The 22,529-nt window shown below is 38.8% G+C and overlaps 1 long non-coding RNA gene across 3 annotated transcripts in view; it reads left to right on the top strand.

The window, feature by feature from the left end:
- The window catches only part of LOC132025162 (uncharacterized), a 92,742-nt gene extending 70,455 nt beyond the window's left edge, over nucleotides 1-22,287 (top strand). For 2 of the 3 annotated variants that reach the window (XR_009406442.1, XR_009406441.1), the window contains 2 exons: nucleotides 6,520-6,675; nucleotides 22,218-22,287. This is a non-coding gene — a long non-coding RNA (uncharacterized LOC132025162). The remainder of the gene's footprint in view (nucleotides 1-6,519; nucleotides 6,676-22,217) is intronic. The other variant, XR_009406443.1, reaches the window with a different exon arrangement.
- The last annotated feature ends 242 nt before the right edge of the window (nucleotides 22,288-22,529 follow it).

The raw sequence follows: 22,529 nt of genomic DNA on the forward strand, positions 1-22,529 counted from the left end.
GGTGGCAAAGACCCCATAAAAATGTATGCTAGCCAAATCAGAAGAGACCCAAAACCAGAAGGAGAAGAAAGGGGGGGAAAATAATTATATATATTATATATATATATAATATTTTATTATATATATATTAGACTGGTGAATAAAACAGAGCCACCCACTTGATTTTGGGTATATTCTAGTCTCTTAGAAGAAAGTACTTCCCAAAATTTTAAAGAAAGAAAAACATATATATACAAAAATAAGGGTAAACACAATGAAGGGATGGAATATGACTGTAAAGATGAAAAATTTTTAAAAAATTCTAAAAAGGAATTGATAAGTTGGTTGGAAAAAGAAAAAAAAGAGAGAATGTGCTCAGGCTGGAGACTAGAATAAAGCCATATGCTAGATTTAGGGTATATTTTGATCTCTCAGAAAAAATTATATCCCAAAATTTTAAAGAAAAAAACACTATACATATACAAAAAATAAGGTTAGATACAATTAAGGGATAAAATAGGAGTATAACAATGAAGGTTAAAAAAGATATTTTTTAAAGAAAGGTACTGTTAAGATAAACTAGTAAAAAATGTTAAAAGAGGAAAGAGGAAAAGCTAAAAAAAATAGAATAGGGAAAAAAAGTTAAAAAATATTTAACTTTGCAAGACTAAAGGATCGTGGGGAATAGTCATGAATTCCATGCGTTGCTTTTGCCTTGCTCTGGAGTTCTGCTGTTCTTGATTGGTGAGCTTGGTCTTCATTGGATGTTCTTGCCGATCTTCTGGGGGAGGAGCCCCTTGCAGTGATTCTCAAATGTCTTTGCCCGAGGTGGAATTGCATCACCCTTGCCAGGGACCCGGCTGAGCAATCTGCTCGGGTTCGCTCTTGGGAGCTTTTGTTCCCGATTGCTTTTTGTACTGCTTTGGAGGATGGGAATGAAAATAGCAGCCTCCCAGTCTCCAGCCCACAGTTGCTGAGAGCTCAGGGCCCCACTCCTCAGTGTGCCCTCATAGAAAAGCATTCAATCACTCCTGTCTCCCTGATCTCCGGCCGTGCTCTGTGCTCACCTGGCCTGTGACCAGGTGTTTCTATCTGGCACATGGCCCCGTTTGGAGTCTCCAAATGGAGCAGATTCCTGCCGTGCATTCCTGCACCGCTTCTCCTGGAGGAGGAAGGAGGGGTCTCTCTGGATTTGCCACTTGAGTCCCTGCTCAAAGAGCAATGGCTTGACTGTGCCTTGGATCATGGTTTAATGTAACCTCAAGTTGAGAGCTCACCCTTTGGCTCCATCTCTATAGCCAGCTTCCCCACTCCAATACCTGGGAGCTCTGCCACACTCAGACACCCCCAATCTTTCTGTGACCTTGCAGGGCCTGAGACCACACTGTCCCCACAAGGGGTCACCCCCACTTAGCCTGTGGAGTGATGTCCCTCAGTGGAGCAGACTTCTAAAAGTTCTGATTTTGTGCTTCCCTGCTCCACTGCTTGCCAGGAGTGGCGGTCTATCTTCCCGTTGTTTCAGATTCACTTCTCCGCGTGTCGTACCTTTAGGAAAGTGTTTGATTTTCCCTTCCTAGAATTACTGCTCTTCTCTAACTCCTGTTGAGTTTGTAGGTGTTCAGAATGGTTTGATAACTATCTAGCTGAACTTCTGGGACCTGATGTCATTTCAGTCTGCTACTCCTCCGCCTTCCTGTTGGAAGTATTTTTATTTGGAATTCATTATCCTTGCTGGCAATTGGTCCATTCAAATTTTCTATTTCCTCCTGCTTCAGTTTTGATAGGTTATATGTTTCTAGGAATTTATCCACTTCCTCTAGGTTGTCCAATTTTCTGAAATATAATTTTTTATAATATTCTATTCAATTGTTAATATTTCTGTGGTGCTGGCTATTACTTCTCTTTTATTTGTGATTTTGCTTGAGTCTTTTCTCTCTATCTCTCTCTCTCTCTTCTTCTCTTTGCATGAATCTGGCGAAAGGTTTATCAATTTTATTTATTTTGTTTTCAGAGAAACAGCTCCCGGTTTCATTCATCTATTCTATTGTTTGTTTTTCAGTTTCTATATCATTTATTTCTGCTCTAATCGTTATTATTTCTTTCCTTCACATGGTGAGTTTTGTTCTTCTTTTTCTAGCTCCTTTAGGTTTAAGGTTAGGTAGGTTATTTGAGATTTTGTTTCTTCCTAAGGTAGGCCTGTATTGCTGTAAACTTCCCTCTTAGAACTTAGATGCTTTTGCTGCATCCTAAATATTTTGGACTGTTGTGCTATCATTTTTGTTTGTCTCTGTGCAATATTTTACTTTTTCTTTGATTTCTTATTTGACCCATTCATTGTTTAGTAGCTTGTTATTTAACCTCTGTGTATTTATGCTCTTTCCAGATATTTTCTTGTGGTTGTTTTCTAGTTTCATAGCATTGTGGTCAGAGAAGATGCATGGTATGACTTCAGTCCTTTTGAATTTCTTGAGAATTGTTTTGTGGTCTAATACATGATCTGTTCTGGAGAATGTTCTGAGTATTGTGCTGCTTTAGGATAGAATATTCTAAATATATCTATCAAACCCATCCAGTCCAGTGTGTCATTGAAAGCCACCATTTCTTTGTTGATTTTCTGTTTGGATGATCTATTGATATAAGGGATGGGGGAGTGTTAAAGTCCCCTACTGTTATTGTATTACTATCAGTTAGTTACTTTATGTTTGTTATTTTTTTTTACTAATTATTTTTATTAACATGTAATGTGTTATTTGCCCCAGGGGTACAGGTCTGTGAATCATCAGGCATACACATTTCACAGCACTCACCTTATCTTTATGTTTGTTATTAACTGTCTTATATATTTGGGTGCTCTCCTGTTGGGTGCACAATTATTTACAATTGTTACATATTCTGGTTGAATTATCCCCCTTATTATTATATGTTGTCCTTCTTTGTCTCTTGTTATAGTCTATTTTGTGTGTTGTAAGTATGGCTACCCTGGCTTTCTTTTGACATCCAGTTGCATGATAAATATTTTTCTATCACCTCACTTTCAATCTGTAGGCATCTTTAGATCTGAAATGAGTGTGCTGTAGGCAGCATATAACTGGGTCTTTTTTTTTTTTTAATCCATTCTGTCACCCTGTGTCTCTTGATTGGAGTTTTAGTCCATTTACATTCAAAGTAATTATTGGTACATATGTATTTATTGCCATTTTGTTACTTGTTTTGTGATTGTTTTTATAATGTTTCTCTGATGTTCTCTTGCTATCTTTTAGAGTTTGCTGCCTTTCTTTAATGATATATTTGGATTTTTTTTTTTAAGATTTTGAGAGAGAGAGAGAGAGAGCATGAGAGGAGGGAGTGTCAGAGGGAGAATCAGGTTCCCCACTGAACAGTGAGATTCACACTGGGTGCCCTGTATCATTACCTGATCACATTGGGACTCCAGGATCACTACCTGAGCTGAAGGCAGTCACCCAACCAACTGAACCACCCAGGCACCCCTATATATTAGGATTTCTTTCTCTTTTTTCTTTACCTATATATATATATTTTAAATATATTTCTTTACATATATATTTCTTTATATATATATATATTACTTTGTTTGTGGTGACCATTAGGTTTGTAAATAACATTTTCTCTATGTAGCAGTCAATATTAAGTCAATGATCCTGTAATTTCGAACTCATTCTTCATGCCACTTCCCCATAAGTTTAGGTATATGGTGTGATATTTTACATGCTTTTTTTTTTGGTGAATCATATGACTGATTTATACAGATCTACTTATTTTTACTGCTTTTGTATTTCCCGCTTTTCATACTTTTACTTATCATCTTTCCTTTTCACTCAAAGAGTCCCCTTTAACATTTCATGTAGTGCTGGTTTAGTGGTAAACAAAACTAAACTCCTTTAGCTTTTGTTTGTCTGAGAAACTCTATATCTCTCCCTCTGTTCTGAATGATAGCCTTGCTGGATAGAGTATTCTGGGCTGCAGATTTTTCCCTTTCAGCACTTTAAATTTATCATGCCATTCCTTAAGCCATCAGTTTTTGGTACTTCATTACCACAGCCCTGGAAAATGAATACACCATTATTCTGGAGGTTCCAGTCTAAGAGATGTCTGTTACTCCTGGGAGGCCAAGGCTTGAGTTACTTCAGGAGTACTTAGGCTCAAAGCATTTAGAGACTAACATGAGACAGATGGCCATGCAGGTGGATAGGGAAGAGGACAGCCCTGCAGGCTCCTTCATTCCCCTTGGTCCACAGCAGATCCTTCCTGGACTATCTGAAGGCAGGTGCGGGTGGTGAAGGGTGGGTTCATCCAGCCTTACCTCACTCTCCCCTCCCTGTCCCGGATGTCACTACCGACTGCCCCAGTAATTGATGTATATGTTTTCAAACAAAGTTTAAATAAAAGAGTTTTGAAAATATCACAGCCATCAGCATACCATTTGGAAATATAACCACTTGAGATGATCGAGAAGGAGTCTATAGATTTGGGCCAAGTGGTTAAAAGCCATTTGTCCCAGGCCATGACCCCTTTAACATCTCTTGAGGTTGCCTTCCAGGCATCCTTACTCTCCCTGCTCTTTCCTATAGTCTGAGACCATTTCCCCCAATGCTGCAATTCTGACTTCCACACTGTGGTTTACCAATCTGGCTCTGTGTATATTACAAAGTAGCTTTCCTTTCCCAGCCAACTCTAAACTGTTAATACATTAAATCAATGGGAACGTTCACCCCATTGAACATCTGGATGTGGAGAATAGATTTAGTTGGAGTAGGGAAAGAAAAAAAGCCAGATTACCTCTCCAAAGGCTGGGCTCATTCCATGTCTGGTTGCAGGTTTGGGTTTCCAGGTATGCTAAGAAGCTGTGGCTCCTCTGGCTGTGTCAGTAGAAGGACTTCAGGATTCTGATGGCTACCTAGCACAACCAATTTGCTCTCTCGAATAATCTGATTCCATTATAAAATAAAGAAATAGCAACAAACTAAAATAGCTAAAATGGATGCATTTGAAAAAAAAAAACACAGCAAAATGGCAATTATGGTTTTCTCTAAAGAGTAGAATTAGGAGTGATTTTTACTTCTTTTTTTGTACCTTTCCGAATTGTATGTCTTTTTATTTTTTAACAGTAATAAGTTTTAGTTTAGATCCAGACAAGTAAAGCTGTCTCACGTTTGAAGGCAACCACCACCACTCAATGCAGAGAGTAGGTAATATGCTGATTTAGCCTAGCTAAAGAGAAAATTTCTGGGGCGCCTGGGTGGTTCAGTGGATTAAGCCTTTGCCTTCAGCTCAGGTCATGATCTCAGGGTCCTGGGCTTGAGCCCTACATTAGGCTCTCTGCTCAGCAGGGACCCTGCTCCCCCAACCCTGCCTAGGCTCCCTAACATCCTGCCTCTTTGCCTACTTGTGATCTCTATCTCTCTGTCAAATAAATAAAATCTTAAAAAAAAAAAAAGAAAATTTCTTGATTATACAGTAAATAAAAACAAAACAGAAAAGCAGCTATTAATGTGCCTATTTACCAGCATTGGTTATTAAAACTCTGGGTTCATTACAAGGCTACGCAATTTAAACTTAACATGGATGTATTTAAAAGATACTAAATGGCTTCAAGAAATAGAACATCTGGGGCATCTGGGTGGCTCAGTGGGTTAAAGCCTCTGCCTTCGGCTCAGGTCATGATCCCAGGGTCCTGGGATGAGCCCTATATTAGGCTCTCTGCTCAGCAGGGAGCCTGCTTCCTCCTCTCTCTCTCTCTGCCTGCCTCTCAGCCTACTTGTGATCTCTGTCTGTCAAATAAATAAATAAAATCTTAAAAAAAAAGAAATAGAGTAATAAAGTAAAATAGAGTAAAAATAGCTTAGACAGTAGAGGTCTATTTTTCCCTTATAACTAGAATTTATACATAGCTCTAGGTTTAACTTCTTTGTGATTCTTTTGGCCTCGCCTCATGGTCACAATATGGCTGCTATAGTTCCAAATATCATGCTGCCAGTAACAAAAGCAGGAAGGAGAAAGTTTCTATTTTATTAAAGAAGAAAATCTTATCAGTTTTCTCAGGGCATTCCTCTCAGGTCCCATTGGCCCAGTTAACTTGCTTACTCATTCCGGCAGCGAGGGATGCTAGGAAACGGAATATCTGATTTCTTCAGTATGTAGTGGAAAGGAAGGAGTCTCTTTCCACTAAGAGGCACTATGAGCGCATGGCTGTGGACTAGGCAACCAGGATTATCTGCCACAGTAGAGAACTTGGAGGAAGTCCAGAGAAAAATATATTCACAATTAATCCTTTACAAAAACCTTCATAATAATCTAAGATTTCTAAATGTCATCTAAGTATGACATTTTTATACCACAGATAGTGGTATACATCTATCATATACAAAGCACTGTTGTAGGTGCTTTTAAAAATGTGAGTGTCATGGAGGAAGGAAAAATATCTACTACGTGCTAAGTGTAAGTCGGGCACTTTGGCAGATGGTTTAAATATATCATTTCTTTTACTACCTTAAGGGAGGATTTACTGAGTTTATTTTGCAGATGAGGAAGTGGAAATCTCATGGAATCAGACCATTTTTGCCAGCCTTCTCTCCTGACCCTTTCACCCTGCGTCAGTCCCGTACTGAGCAGTGCACCTTCTTGGGAACCGCTTGGCCAGATTACACAGGTGGACACAGAATATGACTCAGCCAAACGGTGCGTTTATGCATTGGTAAAAGACAGTGGAGGTAAATATGGTGATCTCAAAGCTGATTAGGTGCTATTTATTTTCATCTTACATTTACTTAATCTTAACAGTGTTTTGAAAGATGAGAATGCTTTTGAAAGTTTTAGTAGAGATCCAAGCTAGATTCAAGAGGAGTGTGTTTGGCTAATTATAAATAGTTTCTTTCCATATTTATGTTGTTTTGGTGGTTTGAAAAAAGAATTGTGTATCTGTTATATATATTATGTTCATTATATTTATGTTATATACTATATATATATTATGTTTTTGTTCAACATAATACTGGAAGACCTGGCCACAGCAGTCATGTTACAAAAAGATATACAAGGCATCCTGGGGTGCTTTGGTGGCTCAGTGAGTTAAGTGTCCGGCTCTTGGTTTCAGCTCAGGTCATGATCTCATGGTTGTGGGAATGAGCCCCATGTTGGACTTTGTGCTCAAATTCTCCCTCGCTCTCCCTCTCTTTACAGCTTGTACATGCATTCTCTCTCTCTCAAATAAATAAATAAAACCTTTAAAACATGCAATAAAGTTAATAAGGATTTTAAGAATTTTAAAGACTTTTTTGTTGCTGTTTTCTAATTCCCAATTCTATGTATAGATCTGTTCTCCTCTCTCTGAAAGCTTTCAGAAGTGTAGCTCTATCCCTTGTGATCTAAAACTTTGTGATGTTCTTCGTTGGTATGGAACATATATTTTTTTAAGATTTTTTTTTATTTGACAGACAGAGATCACAAGTAGGCAGAGAGGCAGGCAGAGAGAGGGGGAAGCAGGCTCCCTGGTGAGCAGGAAGCCCGATGTGGGACTCGATCCCAGGACCCTGGGATCATCACCTGAGCTGAAGGCAGAGGCTTTAACCCACTTAGCCACCCAGGCATCCCTGGAACATATTTTTTATCCATTACACTTCACACTCTACAGCCTCTTCCACCATAAATTTTCATTCTTTATTTCTGGAAATATTTCTCATTAAGTCTTCAATAACTTTTCCTTTTTAATTTCTATCTTTCTAGAATGTCTAAGTCTCCTGTCTGATCCTCTCATTTTCTTCTTTCTATCCAATTTTCCATCTCAAATTGTCTTTTTGTTCTAATTTCTAGAAGACATCTCCACTTTATTCTTCAACCGTTCTATTGATTTTTATACATCAGCTATTATATTTATAATTTAAGTATAGTAATCTGACCCTCTTTTGGATGGGATAATTCTCCCAAATCTCTGTGTATGATAATGATTTGAAGTCTTCTTCTGGTGTTGGTATTTAGTGGTTTTCCTTTTTTTTTTTTAAGATTTTGTTTATTTGTCATAGAGAGACACAGAGAGAGAGAGCCCAAACAGGCAGAGTGGCAGGCAGAGTGGCAGGCAGAGGCAGAGAGAGAAGCAGGCTCCCCAATGAGGAAGGAGCCCTTCACAGGACCCCGGGAGCATGACCTGAGCCAAAGGCAGCAGCTTAACCCACTGAGCCACCCAGGTGTCCCACCTTGGGGTTTCCTCTTCTTTCCCATCTGTTCTGGTTCTTGTGCTTACTGTTAGGGCTTGTCTCCAAATGCTTATTGATCCTTTGTTTTCTAAACATGTTGACTGAGGGCCTCAAAAACTGATTGGTAGCTATCAAATATAATCAACTTCACAAATTCCTGAGCCTTTCATGGGTAGGGGGGACATGAATTGGTTTCCTTTTTTTATAATTAAAAAAAAATTTTTATAAACATATAATGTATTATTAGCCCCAGGGATACAGGTCTTTGAATTGCCAGGTTTACACACTTCACAGCACTCACCATAGCACATACCCTCCCCAATGTCCATAACCCCACCAACCTCTCCCTACCCCCCTACCCCTGTCAACCCTCAGTTTGTTTTGTGAGATTAAGAGTCCCTTATGGTTTGTCTCCCATCTTGTTTCATTTATTCTTTTCCTACCCCCCAACCCCCAAAGTTGCATCTCCACTTCCTCATATCAGTGAGATCATGATAGTTGTCTTTCTCCAATTGACTTATTTCTCTAAGCATAATACCCTCTAGTTCCATCCACATCGTCACAAATGGCAAGATTTCATCTTTTGATGGCTGCATAGTATATATAAATATATAATATATATATTTATATATAATATATATTATATATATTATATACCATATATTATTATATATTATAATAATATATAATATTAATTATAATATATATAATATATTATATATATTATATATTATATACCACATCTTCTTTATCCATTCATCTCTTGATGGACATCTAGGTTCTTCCTATAGTTTGGCTACTGTGGACATTGCTGCTATAAACATTCGGGTGCACGTGCCCCTTTGGATCACTATGTTTGTATCTTTAGGGTAAATACCCAGTAGTGCAATTGCTGGGTCATATAGGGTTTGGCTTCCTTTTTTATTTATGCCTTACTTCTTCAGCTTTCTCTGGTTTTCCAAGTCAGTTAATACTTGCATATCTGCCATCAGGATTTAAAATGTAAATAATGTCTCTCATCCACTGGAATGTCCAATGGCATTTTCTTTTACCTTTTGGGTGTGTTCTCTTTGTTAGTTTTTTTTTTTAAGCAATTATTTTGTCATCATTTAATTGTGGTTTCAGCAGTCAACAGAGAAATACTTGCGTTCAGTTTATAATGTTTAACCAAAAGTTACATCTAGTATCCTACCTGCTTTTAGTTTACATAGTTGGTCATATTGAAGAATACAATTTACTGTCCTATTCCTTTATGTATTATTATTATTATTATTTTTAGAGAGAGAGAGAATAGGGGGAGGGGCAGGAGAAGAGGGAGAGAGATCATCTTAAGCAGGCTCGACATTCAGTGTAGAGCCCAATGCAGGGCTCTGTCTCATGACACTGAGATCATGACCTAAGCTGAAATCAAGACTTGGATGGTCAACTGACTGAGCCACTCAGGTGCCCTGTCTTTTATGTATTATTTTAAAGTATTTTTCCAAGATAAAATGTCACTACTTTTTGAACACTAGGATGATAGTCACATAATTCACTCTTATTTCAAGTATACAATTGTCTTGTCTCTAGCCTCTTTCTCTCTGTCTCTCCCTCACCCAACCATATGTGTGTCCATGTGTGTTTGCATGTGTGTATGACATACCCATCATGGTTCTGGGAAATGCTATTGAACCATTTGAATATAGGCAGAACCAATCATCACACATTTATCTTATGATTTTATGGAAATAATGTTCACAATATTTGAAGAGAAAATGAACTTCATTTAGCATTAGGAAAAAACTGATCTTTTATCTTATTATCAGTTATGTCTGGCAAGGGGTATAAATACTATTGGACTTAGGTACTTTAGAAAACTCTGTATTACTTTTGTTTCCTGCCTGAGCTGCTTTTTATTTATATTAACACTCTAATCAGCTTATCAGTACCTGGTCCTTTCACATTTGATATTCAAGACACACAGAGCCAGCTATTTTTTTTTTTTTAATTTGGGTGTGCACATTCCTTTACTATAAATCCCAGAAGAGCCACTATGTGTGATAGTAAATCATGGTCATGGAAAATATATTGTAGTTTTCAAAAATCATTAAACCCTGTGAAATTCTACTCAGTTAAAAAAAGAAAAAAGGCATAGGTCCTATTTATATTTACCAAACCACCACCAAAAAAACCCAAAAAACAAAACAAAAAAAAACCAAGAATAGATACAGCTGCTTCCACTCCTCCACCTCTTTGTTTCCATCACTAACCCATCCTTCCTTGAGCCTGATACTCCTTCCTCCTAACCTGGGGGTTTGATTGCTGTTGACAGGGTTGCCTGTCTTGCTACCCTACCCTTGCTCTGCAAAATAATAGAGGGCAAAAGACCTGGGAAAAATAACAAATAATCATCATTTAACTATGAGACATTGTTATCTAGAAAAAGCCATATTCTATACTAAAATCAATTCTGTACACCTTCCCCATCAGTGAAATGGATTCAGAGGCCATTTGGCTGAAATTAAACAATGAGAAGAATAGATGGGATGAAAGTAATAGGAGAACTGGCTCACGGATGCTTTCCTCATGCAGATGATAAGATTGGCCTGGAGACAAGATACAATAAGGATGGGGAACTTCTCCTGAACAGACAGATGTCTGTGCGAAGTCTCAGTCTTCTAAAAACAGAGCTTTGGTAAATTCTGCCCTTATAATCACTTTCCCTAGAAGCAGGTGGTGGAAGGAGTAAAGAGAATTACAAACTTGGATCAAATTCTAAAGAAAAATGAAGAAATTACAGTGGGAAATGATAGAATTCGGAGTTTCATGCTGAGTGTCAGAATGGGGGAACGGAAAGCGGAGAAGTAATCATACATACACTCCAGACTATAAGAAAGCAGTTTTAAGAAAACACAGAAAGGAAGACAATTAAATGGCCAGGGGGAAGGGGATTCTATAAATAAAATTCTTTGCTTTTGACTGGGAATGTTTCTAATGCAGAAGAATCTTCAGTGTATTTGGTGATGTACATAGCCAGTTGTGAGTTTATGTTCTTAAAGAACAGGTACAGAAGTTATTGCCCTTATAATCGTTGAATTCCAGGAAGCTTGGACATAGATTAGTAACTAAGCTGCTTAACTTGAATGTTTTGAGCAGTTATTTAAATGTACTGCCTTTTTCTTTTTTCTTTTTTAGCCACTAAGAATCTGAAATTACCCTCCCACTGTACACAACTAGAAAAGTGGGCAAAATATAGGAAACACCTATTTTTAGATATTAGATATAAGGCAACCGTGGACTTTATCCCTGAGAAAAGAAAAAAGAAGTGATCCCCCCTCCCATTGCCTAGGTTTTCTGAGCTGGGATAATTCTTAGACTATGACACAGAAAAAGTTTGACAATGTTCTGGGATTAGGGCGACAGACATTAGATTTCAGAGAATTAGAATTTATAGGACAAGAGAGGATAGAGCTACACAGAGAAACAACTTCGGAGATTTGCATGAGTTCCCTCATGTTTGAACAAAATACCAATCTGTAACTAAATATGATGAGGTCCCATGAAGCTGGAAAAGAGCAGCTTCCAAGGAAGGAACACTGCTGGGGAGCTGTAAGGTGAATAGTCCGCTTGCCCATACATTCATTAGTAGAGTTTCTTCTATCCAAACTAGAGAGACTTCACTGAACACAAAGGACATTTGGTAGAGATTCCATAAGGAATATACCTTAGAAATGAGACTAAATTAGCTCCAGAAAAAAGCTTTTCTAGACTCACCCTAAGAAGACTTTTCAATAATCTTTAAAGGATCAAACTAACCTGCCAGTAACTTACCTACTGGTCAGAAAATGTTTACCATTTGTTAAGGAATACAATATTCATTCCCAAATAACACAACACTCACAAGATCCAGTATCCAATAAAAAATTACTAGGGAACAAGACAATGATGTCCACTTTTGACATTTTAACAATATAGTATTTGAAGTCCTAGCCAGAGCAATTAGGCAGAAAAAGAAATAAAAGCCATCCAAATTATAAAGGAAGAAATGAAACTGTCACTGTTTGAATATGACATGATATTATATATGGAAAATCCTAAAGACTTCACCAAAAACTGTTAGAACCAATAAATTCAGTAAAGTTTCAGAATACAAAATCAAAATATAAAAATCTGTTGCATTTTTATACACTGATAGTGAGCTATCAGAAAGAGAAATTAAGAAAGCAATTCCATTTACGATTGCATCAATAAGAATAAATACCTGGGAATAAAATTATTCAAGGAGGTGAAAGAACAACATACCGAAAACCATAAAACATTGGTGAAAGTACCTGAAGATATAAATAAATGCGAGGATACTCTGTGTTAATGAATTGGAAGAATTGATATTGTTAAAATGTTCATACTACGCAGAGCAATCTACAAATTCAGTGCAATCCCTATAAAAACCCCAATGGCAGTTATTTTACAGAAATTGAGGAAATAATCCTCAAATTTGTTTGGAACCACAAAAGATCCCAGATAGACAAAGCAGTCTTGGGAAAGAAGAACCAACCTGGAGGGATCATTCTTTCTGATTTCAAATAATGTTACAAAGCTATAGCAATGAAAATAGTATGGTATTGGCATAAAAACAGACACATAAATCAATGGAACAGAATGGAGAACCCAGAAATAAATCCATGCATACATGGTCAATTAGTTTATGACAAAGAAGCCAAGAATATGGAAAGTACAGTCTCTTCAATAAGTAGTGTTGGGAAAACTGGACAACCACATGCAAAAGAATAAAATGGGACCACTATATTATGGCCTATGCAAAAATGAGCTCAAAATGGATTAAAGACTTGAAAATAAGCCTTGAAACCATAAAATTCCTAGAAGGAAATAGGCAGTAGGCTCCTTCCATTGGTCCTGCTTATGATTTTTTGGATTTGATCCTACAAACAAAGGCAACAAAAGCAAAAATAAACAAGTAGGATTACCTCAAACTAAAAAGCTTATGCACAGCAAAGGAAACCCACAAAATAAAAAGTCAATTTACCAAACAGGAGCAGATTTTTGCAAATCATATAACAGATAAAGGGTTGATATCCAAAATGTATAAGGAACTCATACAATTCAATAGCTTAACAAATAAATAAATCAGATTAAAAATGGGCAGAGGGGGGCGCCTGGGTGGCTCAGTAGGTTAAGCCGCTGCCTTCGGCTCAGGTCATGATCTCAGAGTCCTGGGATCGAGTCCCGCATCGGGCTCTCTGCTCAGCAGAGAGCCTGCTTCCCTCTCTCTCTCTGCCTGCCTCTCCATCTACTTGTGATTTCTCTCTGTCAAATAAATAAATAAAATCTTTAAAAAAAAATGGGCAGAGGATTTGAATAGACATTTTTCCAAAGACATACAGATGGCCAACAGATACATGAAAGGTGCTCAACTCCACTGATCATCAGAAAGTAAAAATCAAAACCACAATGAGAATATCACCTCACACCTCTCACAATGGCTAAAATCAAAACGCAAGACATAACAAGTGTTGGCAAGGATATGGAGAAGAGGGAACCCTTGTGCACTGTTGGTAGAAATGTAACTGGTACAGCCACTATGGAGGAGCCTCAAAAAATTAAAAATAAAAGTACCATATGATCCAGCACCCCTGCTTTTGGCTATTTATCTGAAGAAAACAAAAACACTAATGTGAAAAGATATCTGTGCCCCCATATTCACTGTAGCATTACTTAAAGTAGCTAAGACATGAAAGCCATGTAGGTGTCCACAGATGGACTAATGGATAAAGAAAATGTGAGAGATGTATATATGTATATGTGCATATATATATATAGATGAGATATGTGAGATATATATAATTCAGCCTTAAGAAAAAGACTGAATATATAAATATTTATTGATTTATTCATATAAATATAATTCATTAATTTATTTATAAATATAAATATTCATTATAATTTATAAATAAACAAATATATAAATATATAATGGAATATTATTCAGCCTTAAGAAAAAGAATTCTTGATATATACAACAACATGGAGGTCTTTGAGAGAATTATGCTAAGTGAAATAAATCAGACAGAGGGGCACCTTGGCAGCTCAGTCAGTGAAATGTCTGCATTCCACTCAGGTTATGACCTCAGGCTCCTTGCTCAGCAGGGAGCCAGCTTCTCCCTCTCCCTCTGTCTCTCCCTCCCCCCCAACTTGTGCACTCTCTCTGTCTCTTTTGCTCTCTCAAATAAATAAATAAAATCTTAAAAAAAAAAAAAAGAAAGAAAGAAGGCAGACAGAGGAAGACAAATCCCATATGATCTCACTTATATGTGAAATTTTCAAAACCTCATAGATATGGAGAACAGCTTGGTGTTGCCAGAGTTGGGGGGTGGTGGTGAGTGACGTGAGTGAAAGGTGGTCAGGAGATAGAAACTTTTCTTTATAAAATAAATAATTCCTGGGGATGGACTGTATAACATGGTGACTATAGTTAATAATACTGTATTGTATATTTGAAAGTTGCTGAGAGAATAGATCTTAACAGTGCTCATCACATGAAAAAAATTGTCACTACATAAGGTGACAGATGTTACCTGGACTTATCATTGGTGATCATTTCAAAATGTATACAAATATTGAAGCATTATGTTATACGCCTGAAACTACTATAACATTCTATGTTCATTGTATCTCAAAAAAAATAAAGTTCGACACCCCCTTAATTCCTTTCAACTGAACAAAATAGCTTAGGAAAAGGAAACTAAAAATGTGACCTTCTCCCTAGTGTGAAAGTCCTAAGTATCCACAAGTAAATTGTGAGAGAGGAGGATACTGAAAAAGCCTTGAAATACAGCAAGCTGAAGATGCGCGATGAGAAAATAACTCAAGTGTGGCTCCTGACACGTCAGTGCAGAGAGGAATTAATCAGATAAAAAGCTTACCAGAGGCGCCTGGCTGGCCCAGCTGGAAGAGCATGTGATTCTTGATCTCAGGGTCATGAATTCAAGCCCCACGGTTGGGTGTAGAGATTACTAAAAAAAATACATGAACTTAAAAAAAAAGTAAAAAAGCCTTAACAAACTTCAGAGGAAGGAACCAACAGTCTGGAGAGAGAATTAAATGAGTCCTTTCACAGAGGGTTCAAGGGACAGTGATGTAATAGCTAGTTCGGACATTCCTGTTGTGTGGCAGTTTCATAACTTGGCCACAAATTCTCTGGCATTCGTTTTATCTGTGCTTGTGACTCCTTCAGTCAGTATCATACAGTAGAAGTAACACTGTGTTTTTTGATCACTGGAACACTCGTTCTTGGAGCCCTCAGTGGGCATGTAAGAAGTCTGTCTTCCCCGAGGCTGCCGTCTGAATGGGAAGCACAGGTCACACGGAGAGGCCACATGTAGTTGTGGTCGACAGTGCCATCTGAGCATGTATCAGCCGTTTAGCCCAAGCACAAAACAACGTGAGTGAAGAAGCCATCTCGGAAGTGGGTCCTCTGGCTCAGCGGTTGACCAGCACCCAGCCGTTTGCGTCATTCCGAGCTGAGGACCCAGACATCAGGGAGCAGAGAAGAGCCATCCCCCGCTATGCCCTTTCTGAATTTCTGACCTACATAATCCATGAGTTCGTAAAAACTTTTGTTTTACAGGTGTGCCTGGCCGGCTCAGTTGGTAGAGCATGTGACTCTTGATCTTGGGGTCATGAGTTCAAGCCCCATATTGGACATAGAGTCTACTTTAAAAAATTTTTTTTTTCTTGTTTCATTTTTTCCTCTCTTCCCCTATGATCTGCTGCCTTTTTCTCAAATGAAACAAGAAGAAAGCGGGGAGGAAGACAAACCATAAGAGACTCATAATCTTAGGAAACAAACTGAGGGTTGCTGGAGTGGAGCGGGGAAGGAGGGATGGGTAGCTGGAGTGTAGACATTGGAGTGGGTAGGTGCTATGGTGAGCACTGTGAATTATGTAAGACTGAGGAATCACAGACCTGTACCTCTGAAACAAATAATACATTATATGTTAATTTAAAAAATTAATTAAAAAGGGTTTTTTTTGTTTTGTTTTACACCACTAAAGTTTGGGTGAGTTGTTAGGCAACAGATGATCTGTGTTCAGAAGAACTGTGTTCCCCCCAAATGTATATGCTGAAGCCTCTGTCCCTCAGAATGTGACTGTATTTCAAGATGGGACTTTTACAGGTAAATTAAAATGAGGCCATTAAGTGGGCCCTAATCTAATCCAGTTGGTGTCTTTATAAAAAAGAAGGGATTAGGACACACAGAGAGACATCAGGGCTGTGCAGACATGGAGGAAAGGCCATATGAGGACACAGCCAGAAGGAGGAGATCATTTGCAAGCCAAGGAAAGAAACGTCAAAAGAAACCAGACCTGCTGACACCCTGTTCTTGGACTTCTGGCCTGCAGAGCTATGAGAAAATAAATTTCTGTTGTTTAAGTCACCTGTCTGTGGTACTTTGTTATTGAAGTTCTGGCAAAGTCAAGAAAAATCTTTCTTTCCTCACCCCTATTCCCACCTGATTCTGTCAAATCATGGAGTGAACCTCAGACTCCTCTCTCTTTTTTTGTGCTAAGCAACCCTCATTTTTAACTTAAAGTCCAGACCTGGACTCCTGCTCAAACCCAAGGGAATGCCATCCTCTTCGCAGAAATTGGATCTGAGATTTGGGGAGAACTTGGGGATCTCTCCAATGTGGGCTCACAGGGCAGATAGGGCCAGTTTGCAAAGGCCAGCTGATAGACCAGATGCCCAGAAATGAGCAGGTAAAAAGGTAGGGAAAATTGTTAAAGATTTCCTTTTTCCAGTCTAACAGAACTTTCTTGAGGCCCAGCTATATTTCATATATTCTGAGAGATGGTCTGGTATTCTTATTGTAGACTCTACATTTTGATCTTGGGGTCATGAGTTAGGTTAGCTCAAGCTGGATTCTATGACTTGCAACCGAAGTCCTAAATAACTCAAGTGTCAGGTTGGGTCCACCACCAATGGATATTTGTGGGGGTGGGGCCTAGACAGAGGAACTTGGTCGGATTCCCGACCCCAGCTCTCACTCCTGGCACACCCAGAAATAACTGGAAAGACCTTTGGTGAGGTCAGGAGCAAGGGGGGCAAGATGAATCAGGGAAATCTGAGTTACTACTATAAATGTGATCTCATTTGTACTCAGCCTTGAGTAGAAATTTGAGTTACGGAGAAATAAATCCAAAAGAATGACAGAAACTTGTGACAAAAGTGCCAGGCAGGCCAAAACCCAGAATGAACTGGGGCTTTAAAAAGTGCTAAAGAAAAAAAATCACTCCAGAAACACAAGAAAAATCGAATCTGCTGGCAGTGTGTTTTGAGATGGCTGGCCAGGATTAAAATATATATATATATATATATATATATATATATATATATAATAACAAAATAAAACAAAAACAGTCTTTCAGGAAGAAGCTGTATGAGCCAAAAAGGAAGAAGCTCAGGGTAGGCCTGTGACCCAGCTGTTCGCGAGAGGAAAAGGAGGCATCCATTCCATGCTTGTTCCTTTCTTATCGATTCTGACATAAGCCTGGTCTCTAAGCAGACCGGGAACCCACGATGCATGAGAGAAGAAGAAGAGATGCTGGAAAACTGGCCTAGGGAGGAACTAGGGGGTCATTACCCCAGCCAGAAACTCAGTTATAGCCAGTGACCCAGAAGCTTCTTGTTCTTTTGCAACGTCACATATACCCTGATAGAGAAGCAGATCGATCCTGATAGGCACATGAGCCCTGATAGCAACATATATCCTAACAGCAACAACATATATGGTAAACTGTGCCCCAGGGGAGGATTATACTTCCCTATAGCACTGATCTCAGGCCGGTCCATGAAATGTCCTTTGGCCGACGAAGTGTCAGCAGAAGTGGCATGTGTCATTTCCAGACAGTCACTTTTAGACCCAGTGTGTGGTTTGCCATTTCTCCTTTTTCTCGGCCATGAGACTGGCCATGTTCCAGATGGAGGCTCTTCTCTCAGTGTCCCAGGGCAAAATCAGTATGAGCAGAGCTTACTGGTTCATCATGAACATGAAGTGTGATGAGAAATAATAAGTCTTCGTGTTAGCCATGGTGATTTGGGAGGCCCTTTGTTACTGCAGCACAGCCTGGCTTCTCTTTACTCTTACAACCTGCAAGGTCAGTAGCGCTGGGGATGAGACAGGAGCATATATCTGGTCACCCAGGACAAGCTGCAAGCTCCAGAGGATGGCACTGGAAGAGCATTAAAGGAAGACCCAGGGCAATCTGCCAGAAGCTCAGGGCCAAGATAAATGTGAGAACTGTCTGGAGAAAGCAGAACATAAGAAATCCCCTGGAATACAAAGTGTATTATTAATTTTTACTTCAACTGAAAACACAATGGGCTGATGATGTCTGATAAGACAGATTTTATTAATGAACAGGGTTTGAGGGGATTTTGAGATTTTGTTTTGTTTTGCTTTTCAGCTAGGTCCTGAGCCAAAAGGTAAAGTGAGGATTAGGCTGACTTAATTGAGGAGGAAGAGCAGATGATGACAAATGAACACATATTACCTGGAACCACCACGGTTTGGGGATAGAGTCTTTCTTTTTTTTTTAATTACAAGGAAATTTTTTTAGAGATTTTATTTCTTTGAGAGAGAGAGCATGAGTTGAGGGAAGGAGCAGAGGGAGAGGGAGAAGCAGAGCCCACACTGAGCAGGGAGTCCAACATGGGGCTTGAACCCAGGACCCTGGGATCATGGCCTGAGCTACCCAGACACCCCAGGGAAAGAGTCTTTTGAATGTAAAATCCAGAAATGGTAGTGCTCTGCTGTTCACACAGTCTCTGTCTCCGTTATAAAAGTCGGTTCTAACCTTCTATTTAACCTTCTATTTAAATAAGTTCTCCATTGAAACCTTGCTTTGCTTTATGCAGCAACCTTTCCGGGGACAGGAAATATGCCTGAACCTTTGCCTGAGGGCAAGGACCCTCTTGGCCCAGGCACCAAATGTCCTTCCCGCTATCTGCCTGTCTACTGGGTTCAGAGTGTTCCACATCAGACTCCATTCTAGGTTCACTGCCCACTTCGGAAGACGTCAGTACCATCTTGGAATCATCACCCTTCCATCCTTGCTGGTCCTTTGCCTGAAATACAACAGGGATTCTTGGGATCCCGGGTCATCTTTCCTTGCTTGCCAACCTGAGGCCCTTCATTTGTCTCAAGTTCCTTCAGTCCACCCCATTCTGGTCCTCCCCGAGTGACTGACTCTTGTGCTCAGCTCTTCTCTCCTGCTGCAAAGCTGTGCTCATCATGTGTGGGCATGTCACAAATCAGGGTGACCCTAAGAAAGAAGGGGAGATTCAACTTTTAAAATGATCCAGTGTAGGAAAAGACATTAGGTTTTGAAGCTGGGGACCAAGAAAGATTTCTCAAGACATCGTTGGTGCAAAAAGGTGATTTTATTAAATCACGGGGACAGGACCCATGGGCAGAAAGAGCTGCACTGGGGTCATGAGGAGTGGCCCATCATAGATTTTCAAGTTGGGAGGGGCTTAGGGATAGTGTCAGCTTCTAAGCCATTTTGGAAGCAAGGTTTCCAGGACCTTGAGGAGGCTAGCTATTGTTGGGAAAAGATCATTTAGTACCATCTAATAGAACCCAAGTCATGAGACCCTTCAGATGTATATCAGTGGGCCATATGCTTGGGGGCTGATTGCCAACATGTCTTTTGGGGGTTGTAGAAAAAGGAAGTTTCTGAAGGAATTTTTATACGTTAAAGTAGGCTTTCCAGATCCTGGGGGTTGGGCTAAGGTTACCTGCTGGCCTTAGCAAAGTATTAACATCGAAGCAGTTGAGTCCCTAAAAGAACGCCACTCTGTTTCAAGGACTTGTCAATGAGCTGTAGGTAGTAAGGAAATTTAACAATTTTTCTTCTGCCTTTGTTTCCTACATCAATCTCAACTATTTTTCATGAGTGAACCAAACCAATAAGGAAGAATCCACTGGGAAGGTTTTAGCAGCAATGTCGAAAATGGAATCACAAGAACCCAAGATGGGGAGGATCCAGGATGACTGGTGTTCGTTTAAAAAAAAAAAAAAAAAATCAATTGGGTCTAGGGTATGGTCTATTTGACCACGGGAACCAACTGTCTATTGCAGCTACTTAAAAAAGTTACCAAATGAAAGGCGGTATTAATCTTCCTCTAAACTATTTTTGCCTAACTACATCTGGGGAGGGTTTTGGGCCACGACTTGTCGGATTGAGGTCAGTCAGGATGGCTGGATTAAAATTTTAACTTCAGCAATGTCATGAAATTCACACAAAGTGAGAGGGACTATTCTACATTTAAAAAAAAACAAAGCTGAAGAATCATGAAAACCAAATGCAATGTGAGCTCCTTTATATTATTATATTAAATATTTTATTTATTTTTTTAAAAGATTTTATTTATTTATTTGAAAGAGAGATAGAGAGCAAGCACAAGCTGGGGGAGGGTCCGAGGGGAGGAAGGAGAAGCAAACTTTTTGCTGAGCAGGAAGCTCAACATGGGGCATAATCCCAGGACCCTGGGATCATGACCTAAGCTGAAGGCAGATGCTTAACTAATTTATTTTATTAAAAAAATTAAATAAAATAAAAAATTATACAAAGGGGTATACTGATATGACACAAAATGTGCAGGGGATATTTGGGTATTTGCTCTGGAAGAGATTCTTCTTCTCTCCTGTGTAACTGAAGTGCTAGAGGCCATTCACTTGCAAACAAGACTCATCTCTAAGGAGAGCTGCCTCCTTTGAGGGGAGATTCAACTTTTAAAATGATCCAGTACTTTGATGATGGCCTCTGAAGTTATCCAGGGTGGATGTGGACAGATGCCATCTCTTCATGTGAAATAAAGCTACAAAAGTAATCTGGCTTCATGGTCTATCTTCACTGCCTTGAATTTTCTGCAACTTCCCCTGAATCGCAGTTCTTTGCACATTGGTCACCAGCCCTTCATTTGCTTTCTCTTTGATGACTTTCAAGTCTCTGAAGACTTAACAAATACTCTAAGAAAAGAGATGGCTCAGAAATTTCTTTTTGTCTTTCCATGCAGTATTTCCAAGTCTCAAGAAATGTTTGAGAGACATAATATGGTAGCACCTACATCAGATCCAGTAGTCTTTACAATCCTTTCCTTAGCATTGAACATTATTTGCCCTGTTGAAACCTATGGAAGCAAGAAGGACACCTTACTCTCTTTGGCCTTCTTCAATTTGGCCTCCTATCATATTTCATTTTATACTGTAGGCAAGAGCTTTCTTTACTTATAGTGTTAATAACTTGATGTACTGTGTTTTCCTCCGAGAGGTTAAAGACCACATAGTATTATAAATTATAGTACCAATGGGATTCAAAACAATCCTAAGTCAACCACTGAACCATTATGCTTGAGAATACAGTGCTCGTGACCACAGTAGAATCAGATGCTCTACCCTGTACAAACAAATACCACCCCCATTCTTCACCTGCTGCCCCTGATTGATCATTCAAATAATAGGGGTGATTGACTATTAATTTCCCTTGAGCATAAAAATCTAACATATCTATGTATTTTTGGAGACTACAATGCTCATTAGTAGAAAAATAGTGTTAATACCCAATTTCCTTAATTTAGAAATTGTATATTGGGCATTTGTATACCTGAAAATGAAAGGATTATCTAACAATGAAAATTCTTGCCTTGGGAAGCAGTAATTTTCCTCTTATAGGATCCTTACAGATGGTGACTGGATGATCACATGTTAGAGTTACATTTGTGAAGTGGGCTGGTGTAACCATTACTGCCTCACGAATTCAATATTCTATAAAGTTTCTGCGGCATAAAGGGACAATTTAAATGATAACGTGTGCTTTCCTGTGTCAGACAGCCCCGTCAGAGGAAAAAAGGAAGATGATAGCTCTGCCAAAATTCGAATCAGACGGTTGATATTCTGAATTGTTACCAGGTTGTATTAGGAAAAAACAAATTATTAACATACTTTTCTGGGGGAATGTATTTCTCACACAGATTTCCTCTGAATCTCTCCTGTAACTTAAAGCTAGCCAAGCCTCATAAGAATGTGCACCATGGCGGGGTAAGTAAAATTTTCTAAGTACAAACAATACTCCAAATAATTCATGAAGTATGATAAACATACTCAGGCATGTCAAATTCAATCTTTGATGTGTATTAATGACTCATTTTTTTACTTAGAGTTCTATAAAATCTTATTTTCATTTTAAACACAGTATGAGAAGTTCAGAGAAAAACCAAGACACTGGAAGGAGGCTGGACATAAAGACTTCCTCTTTGATAATTGCTTTCATGATTTGTATTAAA

The sequence above is a fragment of the Mustela nigripes genome, chromosome 9 (assembly GCF_022355385.1).
Source record: "Mustela nigripes isolate SB6536 chromosome 9, MUSNIG.SB6536, whole genome shotgun sequence".
Lineage (NCBI taxonomy): Eukaryota > Metazoa > Chordata > Mammalia > Carnivora > Mustelidae > Mustela > Mustela nigripes.